This window comes from Equus przewalskii, chromosome 12, assembly GCF_037783145.1.
Source record: "Equus przewalskii isolate Varuska chromosome 12, EquPr2, whole genome shotgun sequence".
Lineage (NCBI taxonomy): Eukaryota > Metazoa > Chordata > Mammalia > Perissodactyla > Equidae > Equus > Equus przewalskii.
The window spans coordinates 33405557-33416302 of NC_091842.1; the positions used below are offsets into that span (position 1 = coordinate 33405557).

Here is a 10746-nt window from a genome sequence, read left to right on the forward strand (position 1 = left end):
CTTCTGTCTGCGGCCTCCTCCGCGGCTTTCGGGCTGACGGTGAGAGGGGCACGGAGAGCGAGCTGGGGCGACAAGGGGGAGCAGGGGCTGCCGGGGAACCCCGGGGCAGGAAGAGGCAGAGCAGAAAGTGAAAGGGCCGGGAGCCGAGAATAGCTGTGGGTGACAGCAGCCGGGGACTACAGACGCCTGAAAGAGAAACCGGGCTGGGCCCCGGGGAGGGGCTGCGTCCACCGCCTGGGGAGGGGACCTGGGGGCTGGGGAGCCGGGGTGGCATCCTGCCAACCCAAGAAACCCCACCTGGATACCCTGAACTGTGGGAGCAGAATTGGGGGGGACGGGGCCGTGGGGAGGAGAGGATTTCAGTGCCGACTTTATGCAGTTTCCACATTGCCTGTCCCCATTACAAGGAGCTCAGAGGCTCCGGGGACCAACAAAACCCGTCAAGACAAGACAGCCTGTGAAACGCAGGCCGGTGCTGCAAAGAGAAACCTGTTTCTTCATCTCTGTCCATCCTCGGCTGCCATCGCCTCCAGCAGCAGCTCAGTGCCGTGGTTAGGCAGCCTGCGTTCAATCCCGGCTCTGCCACTGGCTGGCTGTGTGATGCTGGGCAAGTCACTTCACCTCTCTGGGCCTCTTTGCTAACATCGTCTACTTCACGGGGGTGTTCTGAGGATTAGCGGAGTGGGTATATGTCCAGGACACGGAACAGCTCGGAGAAAGTACTCGACAAGCATCTTGGCTTGTCTTCTCCACCGCCAACACACACACACACGCACACGGAAAGTCCCTCCAGAATGTAAACGGTGCAGGAGCAGGGACTTGTTTTTTTCACTGTTGCGTTTCCAGTGCCTGGATGCTGTGAGCACCTGGTACACAGCAGGCGCTCAATAAATGTTTTTGGAAAGAAGGAAGGAGGGAGGGAAGGAGGGAGGGAGGGAGGGAGGGAGAGGAGGGAAGGGGAGAGGAGAGGGTGGGAGAGGGAGGGGAGGTGGCGGGGGGAGGCAGGGGAGGGGAGGGGGAAACCGCTACCCATGTTTCCAGGTGTGCGGCACCCACTCCGTTTCTCTGCATTTTCTGCCTTTATCACGTTGCCACCCATCACTTGGGTTAATTGAAAAACCCGTTTTCAGGGAGAACCACTCGGGAGGGGGCTGGGGCCGTTCAGCTCAGGGGGCCCCAGGACACCCCCCTCCCCCCCCCCCCCCCCCCCCCGGGAGCCCCAGAGACCCGCAGGCAGCGCGGAGAAGCGACAGGAAGCTCAAAGGACAGGCTGTTCTCTGCCTCCCGAGAACCACAAGGTGAGAGGACAGGCTGTTCAGGGCTGAGATCTGCGTGTACCGCCCCCCCCCGCCACACCCCCACCCGGGGGAAGTGTCACCAGCGTCCAGGGTGGGGACCTCTGCCCTGGCCTGGGGATCTTGCCGCTCCTCTGATCTCTACGAGGAACTCGGGGCGGCTTGCTTTCCAGGAACGCTTCCTGCGACCCGGGGATGGCTCACAGCCAAGGTCTGGGGAGGCTGTGTGACCTCCGACACCTCTCTGGGCCTGGACTGCCTCACCTGCAAGACGGAGAAAATAGGACATCCCATGCAGGGACATCGGGAGGATTAAGAGGGGAGTTCGAAGGCTTTGTTTCACCATCAGTTACTTTTTAAAAATTGAAGTCAAACACACATGAGATCCAATCCAGCATTTTCAAGTGTGCAGTTTAGCGGCACTTGGCACGCCTACAGAGTTGTCAACCATCGTCACCCTCGAGTTTCAGAACGTTTCCATCACCCCCAAAGGAGACCCCGTGCACAGTGGCAGTCAGCCCCCACTCCCCCGCCCCCAGCCCCTGCCACCCCCGAATCATCTTTTCTTCCCCATGGATTTGCCTAGTCTGCACATTTCTTATCGACGGCATCACACAATAGGTGTCACCTTCTGTGTCTGGTTTTTTTCACAGGGTGTGACGTGTGCCAGGCTCGGCCACGTCCTGGCCTGTGTCACTGCCTCTTTCCTACGATTCCTACAAGCCATCGGTTCCTTTAAAAAGATGACTTTTAAGTGTTTATTGAGGGAAAGCACCCCGTCAGTGGTGTGTTTAACTCCAGATGTTTGACACAGGTGTGTGCCCATGGAACCACCGCTGGGTTCGAGACACAGGACACTGCCAGCACCCAGAAAGTTCCTCAGAGCGTCCTGCCCCTCCTCCGGGCCGGAGGGAGTCCCTGGTTCTGGTTTCCGACCCTGTTGATGAATTTTGCCTTCAGATAAGTGGAGTAACGCAATGTGTGATGGCTTATATCTGACTTCTCTCGCCACACACATCTGTGAGTGTCCCCCACACAGGAGCGGATGGCCAGAGTCTGTTCTTTTTCAGGGCTGAGTAGTATTCCACTGTGTGTGCATCACATTGTTGATCCACTATCCTGTTGGTGGGCACGGGGCTGTCTCCAGTGGGGGGCTATTCTGAGAGATGAGGCTGCTAACACCCGGTCCCTGGCTGTGGGGCAGGGGCGCTCGGTCTTGGGGTTAATCCCTAGGAGGGGACGCTGGGCCAGAGGCCGTGTTCACCTAGGGTGAGTGGATGGATGTGCCCATTCTCCCGAGGGCTGGGTGGGCTCCGTCCCCCAGCCCTGCCTCAGAGTCCCTGCCGTCTGCATCCCCGACGGCACTCGGCACAGCCAGCCTTGGGGATTTTAGTCAATTTTAGAAAACTGACTTTAGAACACTGACTTCGGGAAAGTTTAATTTTCTATTAGGGGTCGTTGTCACTTCCTCAGACGCGATGACGAGAGGAGATGGCAAGGGGCAGTCTGTGTGGTTCCGAAGCTCGTGTGCGGCTCTTTCCAGGGCCGGAGCCGAGAGCGGCCGCTGGCGCCACCCAGGGGGTCCCAGCTCAGGTGCAGCCGGCTCCCCATGGGCCACCCCCGAGGCCCTGCCACGTCCCAGCTCCATCCCGTCTCCCTGAGGTGCAAACTGAGGCACAGAAGAGGTCACGTGGGCTGCCAAGGTCACACAGCCCGCAGGAGGCCCCTCAGTCTCCTGGAAGAACCCGGGTCCCCTGGCCCCACTTGTCTGGAGCCGAGGGCCACAGGCTGGGCCGCTCCAGGGTGGCTCCACGCGATTCCAGAGGACGGGGCCCGACCTCACCCTGCAGCCAGCTCACACCCACCACGCACCCACACATGCCACACCCACACCCCCTCACACTCACACACACTCAAACTCACACACACGCCACACTCACACCACCCCTCACACGCTCACACTCATACACACACTACATCCCCACATACCACACCCTCACACCCCCCACACACACATGCCACCCCACATACACACTCATGCTACACCCACTCACACCCCACACACACTCAAACTCACACACACGCCACAGTCACACCACCCCCTCACACACTCACACTCATACACACAACACACCCCCACACACACCTCACACCCCCCCCACACACACATGCCACCCCACATACACACTCATGCTACACCCACTCACACCCCACACATATACTCACACACACAACACCCCCACATTGCACCCTCACACACTCCACACACACTCACACTAACACACACGCCACCCCCCCACGACCCCCTCACATGCTCATACACACACTGCACGCCCACACACCACACCCTCACACACCCCCACACACATGCCACTCCACATACACACTCATGCTACACCCACACACCCCACACACACACAACACCCCCACATCGCACCCTCACACACTCCACACACACTCACACGCCACATCCCCACCACACCCTCACACCCACCCACACACTGTCTCACGCATCCACCACACATGCTTACACATACAGTCATACATGATCCTCACATAAGTGCATTCGCACACACACACACACACGACACCCACACAGGCCTCATATTCACACACCACTGCCTCACACACTCACACACACACAAAACACACACACACCAGTCTTACACAAACACCACACACAATACATCCTCACACACTTGCACGTTCACATACCGCACACGCTGACACACGCTCACACTCACCCCCCCATGCACCCCGGCACACGCGCACTTTACGGACACCTGCAGACAGAAGCGGGCCGCAGGTGAGAGGACGTGGCTGCAAGCTGACCCCCGCGCTCGCGGTCAGGCTGGGACGGGCCACGGGAACAGTCGGGCGTGCTGGTGACTTCGGGGACCTGGGTGCCCAGGGCCACTGAGCCCGGCCGGCGCCAGGTCGAGCCCCGGGGCTTCCTCCTGACCCTCGCGTGCAGCCCGGAGGTGGGCACAGGGTCGCCGGCCGCGGTCCCCGCCGAGCTGGCACCGGGAGAGGCCGTGCCGGGCCCGCGCCCGTGCGCTCCCGGTCGTCCCCTGCCCAACTCCGCGGGCGCGGGTGACGCGTCCCAGGCCGCCTGCCCACTGGCTTCCAGCGGGTCCGCTCACGGGGCAGCGCGGGCCTGGAGGGCGGGGACGGGGAGAAGTCCCCTCTCGGGTCCGGTGGCATCTTTGGCAGCAGCGAGGACTTCTCCGCGGCACCAGCTCCAGGGGGACCTCCTTCCTTCGGAAAAGTTCCGCTTCCACTGGCGGCCCCGCTCGGGGGCTCTGGTGACACTGACCCCCCTCCTTCCCTTTCGGTTTCCCGCTGGTGCTAACCTCCGGGGCCTCAGCATGCAACCCGTGGAGCCTCCTCACTCTGACCATCTTCCTGTGAAATGCCCGGCGTGGCTTGTTTTCCTACGTGACACATGGCAGGGCACGGGCTGGAACTCAGACCACCTGACTCCCGGCCGTGGGCGTAACCGCTGTGCAGCCCCGCCTCTTCGTGGATCCCGCCTCTGCAGAGCGTCCCCAGCTGCAACGATCGCCCCCACGTGCGTGCGTCTCACCTCCCGGTCCCCTAGAGCTGGGTCGCAGTACCCGCCCCCGCCAGCAGGGGCAGCCCCGAGGCAGGCCCTGCCACGTGCGCGCCCGTGGAGCGCGCTCTGACGCAGCTGCGCGCTTGGAGGGCCCCTCCTTCTGAAGGAGGCGGGAGCTTCGTCTGTTTGCTAAACAGAGGGACCCTAACCACTGGCAAGAGCCGATGCCGCTCACGATGCTCAGCAAACAGAATTCCCGCCAAGAAGGGAGCCGCCATACTCCTCTCTGCCTCCAGCCTTGGCCGGGAAAGTAAATGCACAGTTTCCGGGTGGTTTTTGCCAAAAAGGACTCCCAGAGTCCTGGGGCGTGGAACTTCCGATCTAAGCCAGTGTGCACCTTCAGGTCTGGAAGTTCCGCGTGGCTGAGCCTGCTCGTTGCTTCCCTCCTTGGCAGACAGCCCTGTGCCTGCATCACAGGCTGGGTCTGGAGTCAGACCCAGGTTAGCGTCTCAGCTCTCTCAGTCACCTGCTGTGACGTCTTGGGCAAGTGGCTGAACCTCTCTGAGCTTTAGTCTCTGGATCTGTAAAATGGGCATGATAATACTTGCCCTGACGGACTGATGGGAGGATGAAGGGAGCTAAGGTGTGTAAGGGCCTGGCACCAATAAAAGGGGCCCCCCATATCCTTTATTCTAGTTTTCTGTGGCTTATTTCTGCCCCAGGAAGACTAAGGCCTCAGCTGGGGGGTGACTTGGACTGTCCGCAGGCTTCTTCACTCACAGGACTGGCATCTTTGCTGGTGCGACCCAAGGGCTGGGGGTCACTGGGACTGCTGATTGATGCGCTGACGTGTGGTCCCTTCATGCGTCATGGGCTTCCTCACAGCATGGCCGCCCTGCATGGCGGTTCAGGGCTCCAAGAGCCAGTGGTCCAGCAAACACGGTGGGGACCGCGTGGCTGTTTATGACCCCCTCTCGGATGTCACACAGCATCACTTCTGCAATGCTCCCTCAGTGTGAATTCATCCAAGGCCCACTCACTATCAAGGAGAGGAAATATGGACCCCATCTCTCAATGCAAGAAAAAACGAAGACTTCAGGACCACGTTTCAAAGCCCCACGCCCCCTGCCTTAGCCATCTGTCCCTACATGCTGCTCCTCCAGACAGACTGGAAATAACGCCCGTACGAAGACAGGACTGTAACAGCAAAAGATCCAGAATGACCCAAATGGAGGACGCTATGTGGGGTCGGCAGCCTCCAGGTGACCCACGACGATTCTTTCCTCCCAGTATTCACGCCCGTGTGTGGTCCTCGCCCACAGTAACCAGGGCCGACCTGTGTGAGTAACAGGATATGGTGGAAATGCGTGTCTTCTGGGGCTCGGTCATAAAAGATACTGCAGCTTCCGGCTTGCCTCCGTTTGGCTCACTCGCCCTGGGGGAAGCCAGCTGCCTGTTGCGAGGACACTCCAGTGTCCACGTGGTGAGGGACGGAGGTCTCCTGCCAACAGCCACGTGAGTGAGCCATCCTGGAAGTGACTCCCGCAGCCCCAGTCGAGCCTTCACGTGGTCACAGCCCCCACTGACATCCGACTTCATCCTCATGGGAGACTCTGCGCCAGAACCACCCAGACGAGCAGCTCCCAAACTGCTGACCCAGACACTGTGAGAAAATCAAGGGTGGTCGATATTTTAAGCTGCTAAGTTTGGGGTGATTTGTTATGCAGCGATAGCTGACTAAGACAGCGTGCAGAGTAAACTAACATTGGAGGAATTGCGTCAGGTCTCTCTCGAAGGAAACATGAGGAACTGGTGTCTGGGAGGGAAGTGGGCGGCTGAGGGACAGAGAATGGGGGGGGGGACCCTTTGTCCCTTTGGCATTTTGAACCATCTTTCCAAAAAGCTCACTTGAATGTCAAATAAGTAAATAAAACCGTAGGCAGCCTGCAGGGAGTAGCAGCTGTGGTTATTCATTCCACAAACATTTCTCAAGCTGCTGGAAGGCCCCCTTAAGCATGTGTGACTGAATGGACAACATAGGTTTATGAAGAATAAGAAAGGCCAGGGGTTGAGAGTCACATAGGAGCCCCACCATGTACTAGCTGTGTGCCTCTGGGTAGGTTGCTTAACCTCTCTGAGCTTGTTTCCTTATCGGAGAAATGGGGATCATCAGTACAACGATGGGAGCCTAGTGTCCAGCTGAAGGCCAGGCATGGGGTAAACACTTAATAGATTTGGTTGTTCTTATTAATAAGGTCCAAGGATCCTGCCTGGGGCCGGGAGAAGGGAGGAACCCAGTGAGTCCCTTGCCCCCACCCCTGGAGGCGGGCTGGGGGAGGTGGACAGCTGAGCCAGCCTCCCAGGGGAGAAGCTGGGTGACAGGGTTGTGAAGGCTGGGGGGACCAGCGGGACAGAGAGACCCCGCTCCAGGGTCCCTGCCCGCACAGCCCCGTCCTTCCCCGTGCAGGCCCCGCGGGGAGCAGCCCTACCTTCGGAACCCGTGCCTGCTGCTGCCTGCTCGCTCCACCCAGGCCTGGGGGGCCGAGGCAGAGCTGGAGGGGGCTCCGGCTCCAGAGGGAAGGGGCGCGCCCCTTCCCGGGCCCCAGGTGTGCCGAGTCCTGTGACCCTGCCGGGCTGACAGGGGCAGGGCAGGGGCCCACCAGCCACGAGGCATCACCGGGAGGAGTGGAGGGGTGAGGGGTGCAGGGAGGGGCTGAGGAATCCCGAGGTCGGGGGTGCCCTGGGCTTCCCAACACCCAGAGCTTGGCTCTGTCCCCGTCCTGTGCCGGGAAGGCCGTTTGGATGACGGGCACCCACACGCTGTGATGACTCTCCATCATCACTGTGGGGGGAGGGGGGAGGGCTGGGGAGACCCGGGGAATCCCCAGGTGGGAACCCTGGGCATCGGCCTGGTAGAGTGGAAAGGTGTCGGGAAGCCGGGCTGAGGCCCTGCGTCACCATGTGACCTCAGCATGTCCGGAGCACGGACCCCATCTGCAGGAGGGGCGCATCCTCGGGGGCCCTGTGGGATTAAGGCAGAGATGGGAGGGGGGTCACCACGCGTGTCCAGACTCCGAGGATGCAGGAGGCGAACCCTCTGTGGGGCAGTGCGGGGAGGCACCCTCGGCCCTGGCCAGTGCGGGAGAGGCTCGATCCCATCGCTTTGCTCATGACTCACGCTTTCTGGGACCAGCCTTGTCCCCCGGGGAGGCATTTTCCAGGAAGGCCCCCATCTGGCCCCTTCTGCGCTGAGCAGATGTCCCGGCCTCCGCTCCGCCCGACCCAAGCCAGGGAGAGGCTGGTCAGCCCCCGGCTGGGAAGGGAGCCTCGCTGGGCCAGGGGCACCATTTTTCTGGCACTTTTGGCAACATGACCAATATAAGAACTCGTCCACAAGGCGACTCTGCGGCCCTCACCCGCTCCATTTAGGGCTCCCGGCCCAGTGCACCCCAGCCCAGGACAGCTGCCCTTGCAGAAGCCCAGACTCAGCCTCTCCCTTCCTCTCGGCCCCCACGTCTGATTGGCGCCCGTCTTCAGTGTGGGTTCCCGGGAAGGGGACGTTGGGCGGGAAGGAGGCTCAGCAAGGGACTGGATCCTGCCCAGGGACTCACACTGGAGCAGAGAGGGTCACCCCGTGGGGGCTCTGTTCGGGGAAAGTAAGGACCCCATGTGCCCTGTGACTGATAAGGGCAACCTCCCGGGGGGCGTGAATCCCCAGCCCCTCTGGCTGTCCGTGGGCTCAGGTGGGGTGGGTGCCAGCAGCAAATGGTGCTCTGAAAAAGAGAGGCAGGCGCCGGGGGGCAGGGGGCAGTGACGGGATGGGGGATGCGGGGAGCACCCACTGCGTCTGCTATGGCTGCCCAGTGCCCTCCACCCGACCTCTGATCCCTTCTGGAACATGTTCGCTTCTCTCATCCCCACAGCTGCCCTCATCTTCCCTGGGATGCGCAGGGGCCGCCCAGCCAGGCTCCAGCCTCCCTCTGGCCCGCGAACCACGGTCCACCCAGGGGCAGAGACGTGCAACATGCAAAGCTGGGCGATGACCCCTCCTCTCAGGTGGGCCCCCAGCCCTCAGAGGTCGCAGACGCAGCTGCCTCCAGGTGCAGGGAGGCAACCTGGCTGAAGGAATCCAGGTGGGCTGTACACGCCACAGCCCTCCCCAGAGACCCCCGTATGATGGAGACCGGGGCTGAGAAATACACCTGACGTCTAAGAGGACAGTACAAGGCCCTGGAGAGGTGGAGGGGGGACGGACAGGCGTGTGGCAAGGAGGCAGGAGGGGCACAGGACGGGGAGGTCGGGTGGGGCTGGCTCGTGGAGAGGGGTGCAGCCACGGGCAGGGGCCCTCCACCCAGCCTTCCGGGCTGAGCAGGACCCTGTCCTGACAGCAAGAAGGTGGGATGGAGAGTGGAGCAGAGCGAGGCGGGCAGGATTTGAAGAGGCCACGCTGGCTGCTCTGGGCGTGGGGTCCAGGAGACCAGCTCGGAGGCTGCTGGTGCGGACAGTGTGGGGAGGGAAGGGGCGGTGTGGGCCAGACTGGTGGCTGCGGGGGTGGAGGGGATGGACAGACACAGCTAGGAGGCCTTGCTGAAGGACTGGTTGTGGGATGGGAACAGCGACCGCTGAACCTCGGGGGGCGGGGGGGGGGACATGCAAGCCTGAGGAGCCGGGAGCCCTGAGGGCGCTCAGGCAAAGAGGGCTCCTGGTGGGTCTGAGAGGGGTCCAGACATCCCCTGGCTCCCTGGGGAGGGGAGAGGGTGCTCAGGCTCTCAGCCCAATCTGACATGTCCCAGACGGGGGGAAAGGGGAGGGAGGAAGAGGAAAAGGTCCAGAAACGGATGGAACCCCTAAGGCGGCTCCTGGGGTCCCCCGTCTGGGATCTACACTGGCGTGTTCACACACCTGCAAGGTGCTGCAAGGTGGGGGACTCCCCCGCATCCCACGGGTGAGGCGCAGAGAGGGGGACCACCCAGCGGGGGGGACAGAGTGTGACCCCCCCCAGTGCAGGTGTCCCCCCAGCCAAGTGCTTTTCTCACCTGCCCCGGCGGGACCAGCCCCTGCCCCTCCGCCTTCAGCAAACCCTGCCCAGAGTCGGGGCCTGCCCCCCACCCCAGCCTGGCTCTTCCCGCATCCTTGTCTGGCAGGACTGGTTCCCATGTGAAACTGGAATTGCTGGTCTGACTTCCCCGGAAAGGCCAGGCTGTTCTGGACAGCGGGAAAGGAAGGAGCATGGAGGGGGCGTCCTGAGGATGCACTTACCATTCTCCAGGCGTTCGGCCAAAGGCTGGATGTAAATGTCCCCATTGTCCAGAGGAGGAAACCGAGGCTGCAGCGAGGTTAAGAAACTGGCACAGAGAGAGAGAGACCACGAGGGGCCCGGAGCCCACACTTGGCTTTTAAATTGTGTAATTTGAGGAAGGGGAAAAAAGCAAGCACTTTATGTGACTCTGGGTTCCAAGTTTTCATCTGTAAAACGGGAAGAGCAGCCCAGACGTTCTCCCCGACCCCAAGGGACGAGCCATAGGGGACTCCCAGGGACAAGGCCCATGCTGTTCAGGGTCCAGGGGAGTGAACCGTGGACCTGCCGCTGTCCTCTGACCCAGAGATTTCGCCACCCTCGCCCAGCTCCCTCCCCCGCACCCCCACCCTGGCTGGCAGGGGGCAGCTGGGTGCTCTGTACCTCCTCCCTCCATTTTCCCAACCTTTTTGAGCTTGTCTCACATGTTCCCAGACCCCCAGCCGCCCCATCTGAGTCCCTCTTTCTGGACAGAGGTGGCCCTCTGTTCTGCCCCTCCTCTGGCCTTGGCAGTGGTATGGAGCCCATCGACCTGTTTCCCGTTCCTAAATCATGGCTGAAGGTCTGTGTCAGCTTGGCTGGAAGGCGCCCAGCCCCTC

The 10746-nt window shown here is 61.4% G+C and overlaps 1 long non-coding RNA gene across 1 annotated transcript; it reads right to left on the reverse strand.

Annotated features, from left to right (window-relative positions):
* Positions 1-1628: 1628 nt before the first annotated feature.
* On the reverse strand, positions 1629-10414 carry LOC103566896 (uncharacterized). The gene is made up of 2 exons (XR_011524507.1): positions 10111-10414; positions 1629-6514 (listed from the first exon to the last, which is right to left on the reverse strand). It is a non-coding gene; the product is annotated as an uncharacterized lncRNA (long non-coding RNA).
* Between the last annotated feature and the right edge of the window lie 332 nt (positions 10415-10746).